A 15,742-nucleotide genomic window follows, 5' to 3' on the forward strand; every position below is an offset into this window, starting at 1 on the left:
GCAACTGAGTGGAGAGGAGAAAGACTTGAGGCAAGGAGCTCAATTATGTGACTATTGCAATAATCTAGATGAGAGGGAATGGGAAATGATAAAAATTAAGGTGGTGGCCATGTGAGAAGAAAACACCAACATTTAAAACAAGAAGAAAGTTTAAACATATGTAGTCCAATATTTCCATTTTCTAGATTAAGAAACGGAGGCTTAGAAAGATGCTTCTCAGAGTTCCTACTTTAATGGACCTTACCATCAACTGGAGAAATTAATAATTTGGGTCATACTGACATACAACAGTTTAAAAAAAAAAATACAAGTCGGTGCATGCGGGGATAATTTTTTAATAGCATGATTCAGATTATGTTCCAGTTAGGAGTTTATTCTAACAATTCTTCTATTAATTTTTTTCACTACTTAAGGTGCACTTCTTTGTTTTTATATTTTTTCATTAATATAATGAACCAGTTTGGACTCAAGATCAATTACAACAAAAGTTTTTTTTTTCCATACTTATTAATTCCATAAGTTTCCACCCTCCTTTGGATACTACTAGCCACCATTCCTTTTTTGAACATCTTACTTTTCTTGGCTTCCATGACCCTGTTTTATCCTAATTCTCCTTCTCTGATGAACAGTTAGTTCTCCATTTCACCTAAAAGTTTATTTTTCTTCTGCACCCTAAATGTAGATGGTCCTCAAGTCCTGTCTTTCACTTTCTTTTCTCTCAATACTTTCAGCCCTAAAAAAAAAGATCACTTACTTGTACAATTTCAACTCTCATTTCTATATGACTAAACCCTAATTTGTAGTTATGGTTCTAGCTTCTTTCTAAGCTCCAATCTTAGGTTTTTAACTGCATGCTAGATAGAATGACCTGTAGGTTTAACTGCTTTCACATTCTCCTTCGGATCTCCTACCACAGTACTTCCAGTAACCAACAATCTAAATTTCAGAATCATCTTCCACTCCTCTCTGACGGAACGGTTCCTCCTCCATGATCTCTTTCAAATCCTGACAGGCACAAGCTTGGATGAGACCCCCCTCAGCTCTCACCTGGACTATTTGTTGAGAGCTAATGAGGACCTCATCTATGATTGTGCTAGTCAGGACCTGTTCAAGGACATTAAAGATCAACAAAATAAAGTTCAACATATCAATAAACTAAAGTGATCTATTCAAGATCAAAAATATTGATTTATAGAATTTTAGCATTGGAATGGACCAAACCCAACCTCATCCTACAGATGGAGAAACTGTGATGGATAAAATCATTTATAGGACACATAAATAGTAAGATAACAGAATCACAATATATGCTAAATATATTACCCCTACCTTTCCCAGGACAATTGATGGCAGAAGGAGGATGAGAATTCAGACAAGAGTTAGAAAGGACTTCTGTGGTATTTTAGTCCAACCCATTTGTTTTATAATTGAAAAAATAGGGAGGCAGGAGAGTATGGTTAAGTGAATTGTTCAAGGTGAATAGACATTAAGCAAATTGACCTGGCACTCCATTGATCACACTGCCTCATCTAGATTCAAAATCCTACATTTTTTCCCATGACTTTCCTCACACTTGAACTAATATTTCAAGGTCGTTCATCAATTATAATGATCCCAGATCACTTTTTACAAAACATATGCCTTTTTTCATTTTTAAAAAACAAAGACACTTATTCAACTCTACTTAAAGCAAAGCAATACTTAGGTACTCAAGTGGGACTATCATGTGGTTGTTCCCACAAACAACACAGAGGACAGCCTATTTATGTCTGTTTATCTTGTGTCGTATGTCCTCCCCACAAGCTTTATGACAAGGTATAACCTCAAGGTAGAAACTTTCCCATTTTCTCTTGACATCTCCCTTTTACAAAGTCATGAAGTATAAAGAGAAAAATAACTCCTTATAATGGAAATTGGGATGGGTTTTGAATATATTCGGTACAGTTAGAAAAAACATTGGCCCTTATGGGGTTAATACTTCTGGTGGGGAAAAGTTACTTAGAAGTTTCTGGTCCCGAGTTCCCTACCTCTTCCAAATTAAGATCTGGAAAATATTTCATCCCAAATGCTATATTTAGATTCTGAATTACTTCCCATGACGAAACTTGTGACTTATCCTGACAAAGAAAGACTCTTGGGTCTTAGATTTTTACTAAAAGTTTCTTTGAAGGTATTAAAAAGTCTCTATTATGATAACATATTAAAGTTGCTGCTCATAACTGGAAAAGAAATCTTTAGCACTTAAAATATGTATAAGACCCCAAATACACATCATGTATAATAGATATTTAAAGTGGACATTCTATTAGGGCCACAGTCCAGAGTGAAATTATTCATTTACCTATAGCCAGGAAGTAGTCATAAAGTGGAATCGTGTACAGGAAATCACAAATCAGATGATTTATTATGCTCTAGAAAAAAAAATAATGCTAACTCTGTGCAGTTGTTTTGTATCAACAAAGCAAACCCAGCTAGTCAAGAGCTTGGGCCAGAAAGTTTTGTTTATAAGCTATGTAATTGAGATTGTAAACCCCTGGGGCAAGGGCCATGTTCTTGCACGTACAATATAGAACTGAGTGTGTTTTTGGTGCCCAACCAAAGAAATAAGAAGGTACTGGTAAGGTTGAGATTTTTTCCTTGGGGGATGGGGAGGAGAGGGCACTAAGGGTGTTTTCATAATTCTCTCTCATGGTCAATTACATTTTCAGAACTCACTTGAATCCAATCCACTAAATTTTTCATCTCTTTAAATATAAAAACAGCTAAAGCTTTAATTTTTTATTTGCTTTTTCAAATAGAAGTCCAATTGTTTCATTAATGCAATATAATCCACCCTTGTTTCTAAAACTCTAGGGCTAAACAAACAATACCCCACCCATGCTAGAGGAAACTGCCTTAACACCTGTGATTGGTGCATTTGCACAATAGATGTTTTAAAGGGATCGTTTCATTCATTTACAAAGCTTTTTAAAAATATTTTTTCCAATAATGTGAAGTTACCCATTGATTGTCACTTTTAGCTCTGTCAGAAATCAATACAAGAGCTGGAAATCTGTAAGACTGAAGCTCTGAACATCTATTTTCATATGATCCCAAAGAGCTACCAAGTCAAGTGTGACAGACCAGTTGCATCCAAAGGAAAAATAATAATAATAATAATAATAATAAAGGAAATGATTTATGGTTTTACAGGCAAGTGTAGAGGCCCTCATGTTTCTAAAAAACTGATCATAGAATCTTGACCTTGAAGGGACTTTTAGAGGTCATCTAATCTGATTCCTCCTTCCCACATTTTTATAAATGAGGAAACTGAGACCCACAGAGGAGTGATTCTCCCAGATGTAGCAAGCAACAGATCTGTGTCAAACCCAGTTTATCATAAAGACTTTTGCAAACACTGAGGAAAATGTCTGACCAGTCAGCCTTAGCCCTGCAAGTCCACAAATGCTCAGAGAGAATTGCTGACTCTGAGGAATAATGCCTCATGAGGGCCTCTGTTTAAAGTGGAAACAGGCAGCTTCTGACTCGTGTGCCTGGATGTAATAAAGCAATGATTTTTAAAACAAAACCAACACCAAGCCCTAATACAAAACCTAATGCAGCCAACAGACAGCTCCTTTGCAGTGACCAAAGGCCTGAGGGATGAAGAGTTCACAAAGGAAGACAATTAACGATAAATGAGCAGAGAAATCCTTGTTCGATTTCAGCACAGAAACTGGTTGACACAGAAACTCCCCGAGAACAATTGCCAGGAACAAGGGGAGGCAGGCCCACAAAGCTGCAAGCTGTAGTCAGTTGTGTCAGCAATCCAAAGTCCAAAGATTCAAAAGCATGATTTTGAGCTCACACCACCACCCAACTAGAATCTCAGGCAAAAATCTCAAGTCTCATTCAAAGCCTTCAAAGGATCTTCTAATAATAAAGCAGAGAATAAAGGAATATTCAACATTAAGCAACTAATTAAGACTTTTTCTTTGGAAGGTCAAAAAAGTGAAATAAAATTGAGAGTTAATTAAAAATATATTAATAAAATATCTGAATGCAACAATATAGCAAAAATGGCAAGATTTTCGGACGTCCGCAGCTGTGTTTTTATAATAGCACATATACCCAGATGTTCATAGTCACATCCTACCTCCAATCCTTGATTATTTGGGCTTTCCAAAATCTTACAGTATGGAAAAAACCAGTACTGGAGAGAAAAATGGAATTCTAAACATATCATCTCAGAAAATGCGGGAATCACAAGGTAGAAACCCCCAAACGATCTACCATTATTCTGATCAGAGCTAATGGACAAGAAAGCATGAAGATTTATTATAATGCTGCTTTTAAATCATAATGATTCTGACATCAGTTTTCTTGTCTGTAAAATGAGACTTAGATGACCTCTAATGTCCGTTTATGTTGTAAAATCTACCTTTTTCTGATTCTGGTATCAACCTTGTTGAAGGGAATAGACCATGGGCTTATTTTTCATGCTTAATAAATTAATGTTTCCTACTTTCACATGTAAATTTTGGGGAAACAAGGTAAAAAAAATTGACATCTTTTCCCACTTTAGACGTATATGTCCTTCAGGAGCTTCTGGGTTTACCGACATTGTTATTAATAATTCAGCTATTCCAGCAACATATTCAGACACAGGTCTCTGCTAACATACTGAATTATACACAGCTTCAGTTTGCCAATTCCCTAAAAGTTTCTCCTCCTTATTCATAAGCAATAGCATTCCCAATCTTACCGATCCTTCTAAAGTCAACCCGTTCTTTCTTTCCTGGCCTTCCTTCAACTCCTTCACAACTGTAAATCATTCTGTTCTTTATTTTTCCTTTCTTTTTCAAAGCAAAATGAATATTACCTGGTCATCTTTCAATGGATTTCACTTCCAGCCTTTCCTCCCATCTTCTTCCCTGCTTCTATATCCCTTCATGGCATTGATTATGTTACTGTCTCTCAGTTTCTGCCTCTAGACTTTTGTTTATTTTTAACCCATACTGTTTTTCAGTCTTTAAAAATCTATTACTACTATAATGCTGCTCATCCCTTCCAATGCCTTTCTTTAAGACCATACCTGGGAATGATTAACCTATCTTAGGACCACCTGTATCCCTTGCAGCTCTTTAGCCATTGGCTTTATTCCTTCTCTCTTCCAAAAGGCAACCTCAACGATCTTGGAGTAGATAGAATGCACCTGGGAAAAGTTCTGAATTTTCAGAAAAGCCCCCAGCAGGGAGACATAAGTACCGAATTTGAATGTCATTTGCTTTCCCTCTGTTAATATTCTCTCCTATTGAGATGACTGAAATCAGATGTCCAGACCAAAACTTATCAGAGTAGTTTATATTTCACTCCCCCACATAGAATGTAAGCTCCTGGAGGGCAGGAACCTCTTGTTTTCCTTGAAAACTTTTCCTCTTGGCTTGTTTTCTTATCTCTAGCACCAAGCATAGTGTCTTGCATATAGTAGGCACTTGATAAACATTAACTGAATTTAATTAATTTGTCAAATTGAATTATCTCTATATTGAAGAAAGAACCTAAATCCCTAATTGGTAAAAAGGAATCTGTAAACTATCCCTTCATTAATAATTGTCTCAATTAAGGGTTCTCATTCTCAAGTCCATGAATTTTTTTGTGTCTATGTATTTAAAATGTTTTCCCCTAATAATGGCATTTCAATGTTATTGGTCTTTAGTAATTCTACATCTTTTATTTGTATGTGTTTAAGAACATTATTTTTCAAAGGTGTTCACAGGATTTTTCAGACCACCCACTCGGACCATGGAGCAGAAAAAAGGGATCTCTGTATATAGGAAGTTACTCCTGGGATTCCTTATGGAGACCATGGCTGGGAAGAGGGGGAGAGAGAAGCTGAAGGCTGAATTGTGATCAATAAGTCAGCTCCTGCTAATAACCCCCACGTGACAATGAATCAGCCAGGCCAACACAGTGGCAGCAGCTGTCAAGAACATAGTTTTACACCACCCCTACCCAGCAGGCTCACAGTCTGTGTTTATGGAAGGCTCCCCTGAGCCTGCAGAGTCAAGTTAAGACTCATCCTCCTCCACAATCCCCTACCCAGGAACCTAGCTGCCTTTTCTCCATCTCCTTTTGTTCTGTCCAGGCCTGTCCCCTGATTGTTGCCACTATTCAACCTCTGTGTTTTTCTCCACACTACTCTACCTTCTTGGTCCAACAGCAATGCCCCCCCCACTTTTTTTTCCCCTGTCAAACAGGGAATCTTTCAAATTCTTTCCCTAATAATCTCATTTTTGCAAAAAGTCTTTCAATCAGGAACAAGACTCCTCCTTTTGTCCCACCCCTTAATGCACATATATATATTCCCCTACATCTGCCAACCAACTCTTTGCCTCCCCCAAGAAGAAGAGAAAAGGGGGAGTAAAAGCCATTGTCTTTCTGAGATTTCGCCATTTTCTAAGCTGGTGGTTTTTGTTTTGTTTCTCTCACTCAATGAGCATAGAAGGCCCTCTGGCAGGGACTCCATGTCATCCTCTTGAGCTGGCAAAGGTAAACATGATTGTTGGATCTGATCTGAGTTTGGGGCAGATTAAGAAATATTAAAAATCCTAGCATACTGGAAATGAAAGGAGCTCAAAGACCACTTAGTCCAGTCCCTTTCCTCTATAAAGGATTTCTTTGGCACCCATTGGCTGAATGTGGAGCTATTTTTGTTTTATTATTTTAGACAATAAGAAAAGAAAAAACATGAGGTTTTTCTATATTTGAATGTGTAGCCAGCAGTGGGTGAATCCAGGGCCTTAACTGGAGATTTATATAGAACCCTATCAGTTGATATTTGGGGTGTCAAAGCCTTTTACTACAAGACAACACAGAAAAGAAAGATGACAAAGGGAAATAATGTATGAGTTAGGGATCAAAAAAGCAATTCCAGTCAGAAAGATACTTGTGTTAAGGCAATGATATACAAAGGTAATCCAACAAGCACAAGTCCCTGGAAACAGGCTTTGATTTAATTGATACCCACAGGAAGTTCTGGGGACAGCCAGCAGGGAAGGGAGACAACCCACAGTCAGCACTCTGACATGTCAAAGGCAAAACGGCCTTAAATATATCATGAATTCTAACCCTGCGCTTCCCAACCTCAAGTCTGCTCAAGATGGCAGCAACTGTATAGAGGTCCTTGGCAGGCCTATTGGCACGGAGTGCAGCAGTGACCCTGGGGCTATTGGCCTGTGTGGAGCCACACTGTCCCAGGGAGCCCAAAAAGAGAAGAGACAAAATCCGAAGGAGCAACTTCAGAAGAATACACCCGAGAGCATGTACACATGCACATAAAAATCATCATTGCCACTGCCATCACCATCATCACCATCACCATCGCCACCTCCATCACCATCATCGTCATCATCATCATCGCCACCTCCATCATCACCATCACTACCATCACCATCATCGTCATCATCATCATCGCCACCTCCATCATCATCATCACCATCATCATCATCGCCACCTTCATCACCATCATTACCATCATCATCATCACCGAGGTCATCACCATCACCATCATCACCATCATCGCCACCTCCATCACCATCATCACCATGGCCATCACCATTACCATCATCACCATCATCGCCACCTCCATCACCATCATCACCATGGCCATCACCATAACCATCATCACCATGGCCATCACCATCACCATCATCACCATCATCGCCACCTCCATCACCATCATCACCATGGCCATCACCATTACCATCATCACCATCATCGCCACCTCCATCACCATCATCACCATGGCCATCACCATAACCATCATCACCATCATCGCCACCTCCATCACCATCATCACCATGGCCATCACCATAACCATCATCACCATGGCCATCACCATTACCATCATCACCATCATCGCCACCTCCATCACCATCATCACCATCATCGCCACCTCCATCACCATCATCACCATGGCCATCACCATTACCATCACCATCATTGCTACCGCTATCACCATCATCACCATGGTGGCCATTACCATCACCACCATCACCATCACCTCCATCACCATTACCACCATCATCACCATGGTGATTGCTCAGCTCTGTCTTGGCTAAATGTAGAGAACCATTTTGGATGAAAATGATCAATCCATAAGTATTTACTAAATACTTTCTATGGACCAGGCATTGTGCTGGTACTGTAGGTGCAAAGATGAAAATGAAACTGTTCTTACTCTCAAGGAATTTATATTCTATCACTATATCTTGTCAATATATTTTTGAAAGAAGATAATTCATAATGTAACTGTCAGAATACTTCTGACAAATGAGAAAAAGAATAAATCCAACTATGAACTGAAAAGCAAAAATGAATGATGTGTGATTATAATGAGCAAGCTTGTCTCCAAAGAGGAAATGAAAAGAATATTCCTTCTTCTCTTTGGAGATTTGGGGGACTATGGGTATGGAGCCTTGCATATATGGTAAGACTTGATTGATGTGATTAGATTTGTTTATCTGATTGGTTTTCTTTGAAAATTTTTTTAAATTTCTCATAAGAGATGGCTTGATGAGTAAGGAGGAAGGGAAAAGAGATATATTTAGAAATGAAAATGACTCAAAAATAAAAGCAATGAATTTTTTTTAAATTCAAAAATAAAGTACTAGCTTTGATGCTACAAGTTACCATTTGTCAAATCAGATACTCTATGTGCAAACTGCCCAAGGATACCAATTCCCCTTGACCTCCCAACCATCATCAGCAAAACGTTCTGAACAAAAGGCTGGAATGTCTATAAAAAGTCCGGATTATTAATAAGAGAGAGCATAAAAGCTTTAACAAGAAGGGCATTGCTGTCAGCCAGGCCAGGAGGAATTTGTAATATAACTAGGAAACCACTAACAGGAAAAAAAAGATGTGTCTCAAAGCATTGAAGGTCCAACAAAACCTGAACATAGTTCATTTGGAAAGGGGACCTAGGCAATCAGTCAATCAATAAGCTTTTATGCAGCATCCTTGACAGCCACTTCAGAAAAACCTTCCCTTTACCTGAACCAGAAAAGTAACATTTTTTAAATGCCATAGAATATGGTATTAAAAAAATTTTTTTAATACCATAGAATTTTAAAGCTAGAAAAGGCCTTAAAGACCATCTTATCTAAACCCTCATTCTATAGATAAGGAAACTGAGGTCCAAAAAGATAGAGAAAAGATCTTGTGATCCCAAATTCAGCTTTCCCTTCACTATCCCATACTCATGACATTTCACAACTGAGTGGTCCAGGGCAAGAGCAGTTTCCTGATCTGAACTGGGCTTTTATCTCCGTTTCAGTTCTAAATTAAGGTTTAAATTCTAGAATTCCTCTGCAAAATACTCTAGATTAATAGCCCCAGAAAATTCCTCCCTCTCCCCCAACACACACACACACACACACACACACACACACATACACACACACACACACACGCACTCCTGTTCTTTGAATCCCCAAGAAGAGCAGGGGGCTCCTTAGAGAGCTAGAATTACATGCTAGAATGTTACGATCACATGAGGGCTGCAGTATCTTTAGTACAGTAGAACCTGTTCTTAGACTGGTGATGGTGATTACAGGGAACAATGGAAACCATTCGATAGATCAAGATTTTTTTTAAAAATTGGCTTCTGAAAGCATGGTCTACTCCTTTTCCCATCCCCCCACCCCAAAGTTCTAGATTTGGAACATTGAAGATTAAACAAATAAATTTTTAAAAAGCTTTCTCGCCTGAGCATCTCTCAAAATGAACATATTCTTACACATATTTTAATATTCAAAACCTGTTGTTCAGAATGATTTTTCCTCAGGGGAAGTGGATAGCATAAAAATGACCCGTCCACAAATGCTCTGTGCTAGTGCGAAGCATGGTTTAATGCTAAATTCAATCCAATAAGCATTTATTTTAAGTCTCACATGGGTCAAGCACAGTTCTAGGTGCTGAGGATACAATAATCCTAACTCTCAATGTAAGGAAGATTATTAACAAATCAGGGAAGGCCTCATGGAAGAAATAGCACCTGATTTGTGCTTTGAGGGAAGCCCGATGATATAGAGGTGAGGAAAGAGAACATTCCAGGTGTTCTTCCTCTCCCTGAAATTAATTTGTATGTACTTTTATGTATTTTTATACTTTCATACTTTTCTTTGGTACATGTAGTTTCCTCTCAATAGAAAATCTAAGTCATCCACATTGGTATCCCCTCAGAGCAGATGCTTTCGATTTTCTGCCAGGCAGCAAATTTAGAAAGTTATTTTTTTTCCTCTTTCAGAAAAAAGGAAAAATACTATACATTATCCTCATAGAAAATCAGAAATGCATCCATCTGGAATTTTATTATACTCTTTCAGCTATACCTACTCTGTCCTGACCTTCAAAACACCTTAGCCATTACAAGGGATAGGGAAGAAGACAGAGAGGTAACATCTGACCTTCTAAATAATAAAAGCTTACTTTCTAAGAAAAATAATCTTCATCTTGGGGATAATGCCACCCATTACAATTGACAAGAAGCTTTTCTAGCTCCTGAAAAGCCTGTAATTATTATGAGAGGTTAAGAAAAGCTTTAGGTTTTGTTATAGGTGGCCATCTAAAACAGAAGGGGCAAGCACAAAGGCCAAAACACAACAAAGAAATCAAGAAGAGTCATTCTGGATTACTTGATTACCTTTTTTATTCCCCATCACACACATATGGCTTTCTATCTTTTTTAAATTTTCTTAAACGTCATCCTGGGCAGAAACCCACTAGACCACTGACTTTGTAATCAATCTAGAAACATGTCGAAGGAGACAAAACACCTACGACATAGTAATGTCCACTGGTTTAAAGTTAAAAATAAAATGATTCATCTTCCTTATGAACCCTGAGAAATCTACTGTGGAAATGATTATGTTTTCTTTTAATGGGGAAACATTTTTTTTATTGTATTTATCTAATCCTGTAATTAAGATTCAAACAGATTCAAAAGGGTTAATTAGTGCTAGCCTATCAAAATAACAGACATGGTAGTTGTAATCTTGTTGAATAGCAATGATGTTTTAATTACAAATGCAGGGCTCATTATTTGTTCCAGGGTAAGCTACAATGCACTATATACTAGGGAAATTGGTCCTGTGATTTGCTAAAACAAATGGGCAGTGGCTGCGATTGTGCTGCTGCTAGTTTCTTTCAGTTGTGGTCCTCTGCTTGAGTCGGCAAATGTACAAAATGTACTTAGTCATTTTAAAGTCAAGGGTAAGAAAAGAAAATGGCTACCGAGCAGAACAGTTGCTGTTGTTTTTTTTTTTTTTTCTCAAGCTTTGCAGGAAAGAGATTTCGAGCTCAAGCTCGGAGAACGGAGCCATGGGGAAATGAATCATGTTCTAATTGCAATCAGCCTGAAAGATTCCTCACAAAATATTGAAATCCACTTCCAAAAGGACATTCAACCCACAAAGGTCTGATTTTACAGATCCTGTTAATACATGTTAATCGGACTATATGAATAAAGCCATTCTTGACGAAGATAGCTCTGAATGGTCTCCATCCACATCATAGGGAAGTGTGAGGTTCATCTTCACCTTTCCTTCCCAAGCATCCCAACAAACACATGTGCTGTGTTCACTTGGGGGTTAGGGCACTGAATTGGGTTCTTGTCTACTGAGAGCTCCGTGGTTCCCTTTGTGCTAAATAAAGTGATTGTAGGGGAGGAACCCCAGGCAGAAGCACATTCTAATTCTCGGGATTTCTGAAATGCCTTTCATGTTAGAGGTACTGGTGCACCAGTGATAATGAAACTACACCTTTGTACACAAATGTTGGCCAGCAGCTCCAAACAGGTTATTAAGAAAACCCCACTTTTGACAGTAATGAGTACAGAGATGGAAAAAACCCTTCAGCTTTCAAGCTTTTGGAATACATGCAGCTTCTGAGGCAAAGGGCATGGGTTTTTAGGGTCAAGAAACCGCCTGGAAATCTCAAAACTAGATCATCCTTCTTTTGAAAAGGAACGAAAAGAACTGTAATATTTCTATTTCATATTTGTATCAAAAAATTTTAATGGGCTTCTTTTGCATATTTATTATTGCATTTTTTAAACAGGGTTTGGTTGCCAAGGAAACAGGTTCTGGCCCAGTATTAATTTGGAACTAAAATATATTTGAGAAGTTGTGCTCAAAGGAAAGGGCTTGCAATAATTCATCTGAGAAGGGACTAGAATTTAGGTTTTACGTAACCTTAGCTGTTCATTCCCTACTCCTTAGCTACTTTTTAATGAAATAATCCATTACAGTAGGTCATCGAGACTTGATTTCAGCTGACAGGACCATCTAGATTTTTCCTCTTTCCTCCATTTGAAAAATCTACCCTCCCTAGTCTAAAAAATTAAAGAAAAAAACCTCACATAATGTGATTATTTCTGCACATTTAACAAATCTACCTTTACTGTCCTCTTTTACATCGTACGTTTAAAATCCGTTTTGTAAAATTTAAATATTTTTCATTTCCCTTATTTAACTTATTTGCGTATTTTGACATTTTCACCAGAAACCCAATAATTTTCAGATTCAGTTTAAAATAGGTTGAATGAAAAGCCTTTTCAAAAATTCCTTTGTTACCTAAAGAGCGCCACACCTTTCCTACGCGATTATTTTCAAGGATGGAATCTTTCTACCTTTACAGCAGAATTTGTTTACAAGTTCAAAAAAAATAACAACAACTATGTCAGAAGGAAAGGCTGACTGCCCAATTTAAATTGCTAGAAAAAAAAATAAAAAGCCACAATTGTTCTAGTTCATTTTTTGTTCTAAAAGCTATACTCTAACCCATTCCTATGCTTGCTACATTGGCTTGAGAAATCTATAAAACATGCAAATTTCAACCTACCTGCAATTTCAACCTCCCTCAATGCCGTGCTAGTATGGCAGCACACTCTGCCATCTTTATGTGAAGCGATGGAGACCAATTGAACTCCCCGTCTTCTTGCTCACAATTTTTAGATGCAGTTGTCAAAAAATCATACGGAGAACAGCTTGAATGTACTGTGATCACGAGAACTGAATTTATCAATAGGGAAACAGGATGGGTGAGGGGATGTCTTCTTCCAAGATTTCTCCGAAGCTGCAACCAAGGAGGTGGGTTTGTTGGATTTTTTTCCTCGCTCCTCTGAGAGTTGGAAAGCCTGGAGCTGACCACAGCAAAGGCCACTTGTCACATTTGCTGAAAATCAACCTATGGCTACCAAGACTGAAAATCTCAATTTGAGAACTGGAGCCCCATCGACACACGATGTGCACTGCACAAGAGTTAAAAATAGATTTGACGTGCCTCCTACCTGCATAATAAAGATGTAAGTTTCAAATGCTCTAATTTGATATTCACATTAATTAACAATACAACATTCATTATTTAAATGACAGCAAATGCAGGAGGAAAGGGATGGCACCATCTGGAAGCAGTTTTTTTAGTTGTTGGGGCTTTTTTTTTTGTTTTTATTTTGGGGGGAATTTTGCTTTAAAAGGAGGGGGGGGGAGGAACGAGACTCTATTTTGAATGTGATGACAAGCAAACAGCCAGAAGCAAATGAAAACAGAACTGAAAGGTGATGCTTAATATCTCAGCCCTTACAGAAGCAAAAACAAGTCTTCCCTACCAGATGATATGGCACACAGAGCATTTACATACTCACATTTGAAATACTAGGCAACGTATAATGAATTCTATACACAGCATGCACACAGCACAAGCAATGTTAATCCTGCCTGCCCTTTTCGGCTGTCAGGGGGAAGATACATACTGCAGCATAGCTCTAGGAAAGGAGGAGGCAAGAGACCGCTCACCTTAAATGCAGTATCTGATTAATGTTGTAAGTGACATTGCATATCAGCTACAGAGTCTTGGTTCAAGTGGGTAGGAGGGAACAAAGAAAAATGTCATCAACTGATGATACAAGATGAGTCCAATCACTAAACAGTGCTTGGTAAACTCCAAATTCTGCAACCACACAGTGGTAGGCATCTCAAACCCTTTTCCAAGCGGCTGGATCCTCCTGCTTCTGAGAATAAAACAATCCTTTTGCTAATGAAGAAGGACTGGCAAGCACACTGTAATATCCTCTTCTCGAAGAAAGAATGCAGACAGTATGTATTTGGTCCTGGATGTATTTCTTAGATTGTGAATGTTAAAACCTTAGATTTTTTTTTTCAATGTTAAAGCTAGCAAATATTCATTTTAATGGATGGTGGAGCATCTCGCCATCATTTTGCAGAATCCTTAATGGTTCTGATAGGACTGTAGAAGGATGGGGTCTCGGTGCATGATCAGCTGGCTCTCTGTCTGAGCGGTATGCTGCTAACCACGAGCAGCGTAAATATATCTGCTAAATATATCAGCTAAATATGCAGAGGTGGCAGGTATTCTCTGGGACAGAATTTTGTTGAAATACCAACGGTTCGGCTTCATTTAGGAGTACAATAAAACACAGCAAAGGAAAATGTATTTTGTGCTGGGTTCTTTTCAATTTACGGCAGGCTATTATAAAAGCAAACCTAAAGGATATTGACCTACATATAACACACAGACTTACAGCATGCCATAGGCTGTCAGAGCAAGGAAAGGCAATAATGATTATTTTTTTCTCTCTCTCCCCCTCCCCACCCCCACCCAGGGAAAAAAAATTAAATCGAAAGCCCCAACTCACAACTGCGAATTCCAGCAGGCTAGGGAACATACTGTACGTGAAGAAATCATGTTAGGCTGGGATGCAATCTTTCTTTGTTTTTCTCCGAGGCTTTTCTTAGCTAAGATTAGATAGTGACATCATGGAATTCAATGCAGGCACCAAGGTGCTAGAGTTTTTAGGGCTGACATGTTTTTGGAACATTACGTCTCATCTGTCCAAATACCCAGTTTCATACCACCATCTTTCTCGACATCTCTCCTCCCCAGCGCACCCCACCACACCCCCTGGTCTTCAAGATTAATGGGATCTGGTTAGACTGGGTATAATAAACTGGGACTGTCTTCTCTGAAGATTGCAAAAAAAAGTAAATAGTGGGAAATTAAATTTTGCAAATAAAATAAAAATGTCAAGGATCTTTCCACATCCTACTATTTTTCCCTTTCCCTCGAGAAACACACACACACACACACACACACACACACACACACACGCTCAAACAGCAAAAAAAAAAAAAAAAAAGATTAAAAATTACCAGATAGAAAGGATTTTGAAGCCACACCTAACAAGCAAATAATAGTTTTTTACATCTCCACTGTCACCATGTCCCCAAAGAGAGCGAAACAGCCCAGCTCACTGGAGATGCTCCCTCAAGACTATGCATGGTCAAAGAAAGAACTGAAAGGGCTTAATTTACTATGTTGTAAAGAGAAAAGAGTCTCTTAGTTTTAAGGAAATAGAACCGAATCCTCTTCCTCCTCTCTGCTAAGCCACAAAGAAACAATACCCTCCCCCACCCTTAGAACCTGGAAAAAAGCCAGGACATTTTAAAAAATGCTATGAAGCTGATTTTTGAATATGTGTTATTTATTTTGTTTTTGTCTGCTTGCTCCTCTTCCCTTCCCACCCTTACCCCCGCCCCAAAGATTTTGTTTATTACTGCACTATTGAATAAGACAGTAGTTTTCCCGAAGTATGAAAAGGAATGGACAATTTCTTGAATTGAGAATCCCTTTTCTTTATTAGTCTCTGTCTTCTCTAAGGACTAGATAACAACAATCATGT

At 38.3% G+C, this 15,742-nt stretch overlaps 1 protein-coding gene across 5 annotated transcripts in view; it reads right to left on the reverse strand.

Annotated features, from left to right (window-relative positions):
* ZBTB38 (zinc finger and BTB domain containing 38) overlaps window positions 1-15,742 on the reverse strand; it is an 89,045-nt gene that overhangs the window by 42,111 nt on the left and 31,192 nt on the right. The window contains exons 1-2 of one of the 5 annotated variants that reach the window (XM_051983364.1): window positions 13,839-15,159; window positions 12,886-13,186 (exon numbers count right to left, since the gene is read on the reverse strand). The exons of the other annotated variants lie outside the window; for them this stretch is intronic. The gene's annotated coding sequence lies outside the window, so the exon portion shown is untranslated. Of the gene's footprint in view, window positions 1-12,885; window positions 13,187-13,838; window positions 15,160-15,742 lie in introns of those variants that run through there. 5 annotated transcript variants of the gene reach the window in all.

The sequence above is a fragment of the Antechinus flavipes genome, chromosome 3 (genome assembly GCF_016432865.1).
Source record: "Antechinus flavipes isolate AdamAnt ecotype Samford, QLD, Australia chromosome 3, AdamAnt_v2, whole genome shotgun sequence".
NCBI classification, from domain to species: Eukaryota; Metazoa; Chordata; class Mammalia; order Dasyuromorphia; family Dasyuridae; genus Antechinus; species Antechinus flavipes.